The sequence below is a fragment of the Bos indicus genome, chromosome 9, assembly GCF_029378745.1.
Source record: "Bos indicus isolate NIAB-ARS_2022 breed Sahiwal x Tharparkar chromosome 9, NIAB-ARS_B.indTharparkar_mat_pri_1.0, whole genome shotgun sequence".
NCBI lineage: Eukaryota > Metazoa > Chordata > Mammalia > Artiodactyla > Bovidae > Bos > Bos indicus.
Genome location: NC_091768.1, coordinates 22,252,063 through 22,257,192, shown reverse-complemented (window position 1 = coordinate 22,257,192; position 5,130 = coordinate 22,252,063). Strand labels below are relative to the sequence as shown.

The window sequence follows — 5,130 nt, the reverse complement described above, 5'->3', positions numbered from 1 at the left end:
CAGGGAACTAGATTCCACATGCAGCAACTAAGACCCTGTGCAGCCAAATAAATAAAAATATCTTTTTTTTTAAAAGAAGCTAGATGATGAGAGAGGGGATGACATTGAAGATTGATGACAATTTAAAGGGAATGAAAGAAGATTTGGCTTGAGACACGAGGAAGATTGTTGAAGAATGTGTTGGGTAGAGCCAAGGCCAAAGGTCAGATCAGACAATGGTGCTAATGTGTGATTGTAGAATTTCTCAACGTAGTCTTGGCTGGGCAGGAAGCAAGCACAGGTGGAGGGATGGCTACACTGTGGATCGGGGAAGGAGTCAGGGCCTGGAGAACAAAAGGAGGAGTGACTGAAGTAGGAGGGAGGAAACAGGAAGGATAAGAGGTTATGATCAAAGAACGGGCTGTTGAGATCTAAGAGTTCAACAGTGAAAGAAAATCCAAACTGACCATGTGCAGCATGTGAAAAAGGCCTGTCTCTTGAACAAGAGAACAGAGGAAGTGGAATGAGATAATGATGGAGAGGTGGGCCTGAGCTAGATGAGGGAGGGCCTTCATATAAAGAGTTGAGGTTTCCACCTAAACAGGCTGAGAGGGGGACTTCCCTGGTGGTCCAGTGGCTAAGACTCTGAGCTCCCAATGCAGGGGGCCCAGGTTCGATTCCTGGTCAGGGAACTAGATCCCACGTGTGGTAACTAAGACCTGGCATAGCCAAATAAATAAATACTTTAAAAAAATAGATTGAGAAATTACTAAAGGGATTTAAAAATGGCAGTGACATTTAAGAGCCTTTGAAAGGCAATGATCAGATTTTTTGGAAAGACCACTCTGGAGGCTCCTTTGAGAATGGATTATAGGAGGGCAAGAAGGAAATCAGGACAACATTTGATTGGTGATTGTGATAGTTTAGGCAAGAGACAGTGATGATGTGAACCTAGAAGGTGACAGTGGAGGGAGACGGGGAAATGAATAGCCACAGTATATAACTGGGACATAGAACCAATAGGACTTGGTGGTGGATTCGATTATGAGCGTCAGGACAAGCAAGAAGACAAAGGAAATCTCTAAATCTTGGTCTTTTGCAAAGTGATAGTGGTTCCGTTTATTGACAACAGAATATTAGGTAAGAAACTGGATTTCTTTTTTAATTTTTTTAAACTTCATATTGGAGTATAGCTTATTAACAATGTTGTGATAGTTTTAGGTGTACCATGGAGCAACTCAGCCATACATATACATGTGTCCATTCTCCCCTAAACTCCCCTCCCATCCAGGTTGCCACATAACATTGAACAGAGTTCCCTGTGCTATTCAAGGAGGTCCTTGTTGGAGAAACCAGACTTGGTGAGGGCAGATGGGTGTAACAGAGAGTCAAGAGTGCTCATTTGATTATATTACAAAATGTCAAAACAGATAGTTGGATATTTAAGTCTGGAGCACAGAAAAGAAATCAGAGATAAAGCATAATTTTGGAAACAGTATGAGGTACCTCCCCCAATGCTTTCTTTCCCATCACCACTGTGTGGCACCCATATTATTAGGAGGGAATTGACTCCTCACCTGAAATCTGACATGGATTCATGACTGTTTTATCTTCATCAAGATAATCCTCTCCTATGTCATTGTTATTGACTTAGGTAACTTAGATTGAAGCCACCCTGCACATGGCATTACCTTATCCAAAGGAAATAGATTAGAAGTATGTCTGTGAAAAACTGGGGCCCATGGGACATGTGGAGTCACACTTCTGGGATCTTCTAAGAAAGAATGTTTCCTGTTCTTCTGAGAGCATGAAGAAAGCAACTAGAAATCAACCTTCTCTCTCATTTTAGCAGCATGATTTGTGATTAATATCTGTAACTGCTGTAGCCATTTTCTCAACACGAAGGACATCAGCTTGAAATGAAGCCAATAACATTGGAGGTGGGACAGACACTTAAAAAGAAATTCCTGATAATGTTGCTGAAGCCACGAAAACTATCTTGCATCTGAACTTTTCAGTTATGGGAACCAATAACCCCCCTTTATTACTTAAGACAGTTTGATTTTTGGTTATTTGCAGTATGAGTCCTAACTGATGACTCTGAAGTCACTAGCACACAAATAGTATTTCATCTCAGGGAATAAGTGCTGAGAAGGAGGACTAAATCCGAGGCATTGCAACCTTAGAGCCTGGGCCAAGGAAGAGGAGGAGCATGAGAGACAGAAAAGCAGTGGGCAGGAACATAGGAGGAAACTAAGGAAGGTGTGGAACTATCAAGGGGGAAATGTGTTTGAAGAATGAGGAAGTGGTCCCCTGTTTGACAGCTCTTGGGAGTTCAGGTTACATGAGGGCAGCAGGTACATGACCTTGGGAATGGCAACATACAGCTTGTCAGTAACCCTGTTAAGTGCAGTCAGGGGAGGGGAGAAGGGGGTTTGGGGGTGAAGACAGTATGTAGACATACATTTTGAGAAGTTTTGCTCCGAAGATGAGAAGAGCAGTGAGTCAGGAGGAGAGGGTGCTGTGGGGCCGAAGGAGTGTTTTAATTGTACTCATCGTTGGTTTTTTGAGAATGAAACACATAAGCATGTCTATATGCTGAGGGATTCAGAGAATGAAAAATAAAGGATGGGGGGAAGAAGTGCAAGGGTGGAGGGCCTCCTGGTAAAAATGAGAGAGAGATGGCTCCAGAGGGTCAGAAGAGATGCTGAGTAGGAGCAGAAGCACCTCTTCCCTCAGCAAAGGGGAGAACAAAGAACACGAGTGGGTAAGAGAAGGCTTGTGGGAATTTCTCCGGTGGTCCAATGCAGGGGGGCCCAGGTTCAATGCCTGGCTGGGGAACTGGATCCCACATGCCACAACTAAACATCCAGCGTGCCCCAGCTGAGACCCGGCACAGCCAAAATAGAGAAAAATAAAAGAAGGTTTGTGGATTTGTGCTATGAAATCGGAGAAGCATCTGTTCTGTTTTCTCGGTTGAGTGTGAGTGAATGTCATCAAGATGTAAGGAAAACCTGTCATCAAATGTGGTCATGACTTCTCGGCAGGACAGAAATTTTCTTTGTTAGGCTCATGGAAAATGACCTTTTACATTCCCCAAGGTGTAAAATTCTTCATGGTGAATTTGTCTATTGGATTCTAAAAGGGACGCTTTATATTTTTTGAAAGTTTTATGCAGATGGGGTGGGAAGGGGTCATGGAGGGGAAAGGGAAAAGTGAAATGTTTTGGGTTCAGGCAACGGGATTCAGGTTCTCTTAAAGCTGGCTTTTATAAAAGGGAAATTTAAAACTTTCCACCTGAAATATTTATAAGCCAACGACATACTCTTTTCTCTCCAACAGGGAGTAATTTGCCATTGTCAAGTTCGCTCACATCTGTGGTCTTCACTGACAGGAGTTCTGACCATTTTCTTCTTTCTTCAAATTTCCTCTAGTTCTCTGGTACTATGAAAAGTTGGAAAAATAACTTATAACACTTAAAAATCAAAGCTATAACTATAGTATATATTCTTCATAGCCTAGAAGAAAATAAAATATCATATTCCATTTCTCTGGACAGTTTAATAATAAGCACCAAGTTGAGAAATTGTTCAGTGTTTCAAGGTGATTAGCCTGACTTCTAGTTATAAGTTATGTAGGGGGTTCTTATTACATCTTAATGATAGGTTTTACCTAACAAAATAATTTAATCAAACTCTTATAAAGACATATGGGGACGTCCCTGGTGGTCCAGTGGTTAAGACTGCACTTCCACTGCAGGGGGTGCAGTTTTGATCCCTGGTTGGGAACTAAGATTCCACATGGTGTGTGGCAAGGCCAAAATACAAACAAACAAAAAACCCACGTGGAGGAGAAGAGTGTAGATTATTGTTTTGTAAACACTCTGATGGATTTGTCCTCATTTTAGGCAGTACAAACTAACTTATTTTGCATAAAACCACTTAAAAGACTTGAAACACAACTTCTTTTGTGTGTAAAGAAAAAGCCCATCATATCCACCTGGGGTACTGGCTGCAAATCCTGATGACATGTAGCTGAGAACAAGGACTAGTTTCATTCAAAATCAAATTCAGCTCAATTGTATTGTCTGTGAAGCCAAGTAGCTTGGGAGCAGGGATGAAAATACAAGCCTTAATAGTTATGCTGTTCAAAACACATGACCCAGGAAAGGGTAAACCCACACATTTATAAAACACTCTGTGGGTCAGTTCTAGGCTTTTTGATAGGGCATCAATTAAGACCACCTTAAAGAAGCTTTGTTAGAACAGAAGATTTCAATCATGGTCTTTCTAGCTACTAATGTATAACTGTTTGGTTTTAAAGTAAGTTTTAACTTAAGACATATAACTGTACATGGTATATGTCTGTGTGGTGAGTGTATATTAAAAGTTTGTTTTCACATCATTAGAAAAGTTTCTTTAATGAAGGGACCAGAGTGAATGGTGGAGGCAGTGACAGGTGAGCGAGTCCAGTAGATGTGATCCCGTTTTAAAGCTGATCTTGAAAGTGGTTCTCTAACTGTATTGAACAGGTCAGCAACTCAGGGCAAGAGTATAAAGGTATTTCTTACAGAAGTGGAGCTCGCTGAGTAATCCCTACTCTGGAAATGTCAGATATGGATTCACTGGGATGAAACTGTTACTGGGATTATCTGTAAAAATTTGATGTGCTTTCAGGATGCAGCCAGGAGAATGAAGTTTGAGTGCTCACTCATGTCTGACTCTTTGCAACCCCATGGACTGTAGCTCGCCAGGCTCCTCTCTCTGTGGGGTTTCCCAGGAAAAAATACTGGAGTGGGTTGCCATTTCCTGCTCCAGACGATCTTCCTGATCCAGGGATCAAACTCACATCTCTTGCATCTTCTGCACTGGCTGGCAGATTCTTTTCTACTGTGCCACCTGGGAAGCCCGAAGTTTGACTATACCTATTGGCTAATTACTGATCCCAGCTGGTAATGACCATACTTATTGTTTTTATTTTTTCTCAATTTGGGCAAGTTCTCTCAGTCCCCTGCCAAGCTCAAAAGAAGAGAAGGTAAGGGCAACAAGTAGAAAAAGAAAATAAAAGCCCCAATCATCAACCTTGGATTTGTGCCTTTTTCTCTTAAATCCTCTTCCTTATTTTGGTAGCAGAATACCATGTTCTCTCATT

At 41.6% G+C, this 5,130-nt stretch overlaps 1 non-coding gene across 1 annotated transcript; it reads left to right on the top strand.

Moving 5' to 3' along the window:
• The first annotated feature begins 598 nt into the window (after positions 1 to 598).
• TRNAG-CCC (transfer RNA glycine (anticodon CCC)) lies at positions 599 to 671 on the top strand. The gene has a single exon. It is a non-coding gene; the product is annotated as a tRNA-Gly (tRNA).
• Positions 672 to 5,130: the final 4,459 nt, after the last annotated feature.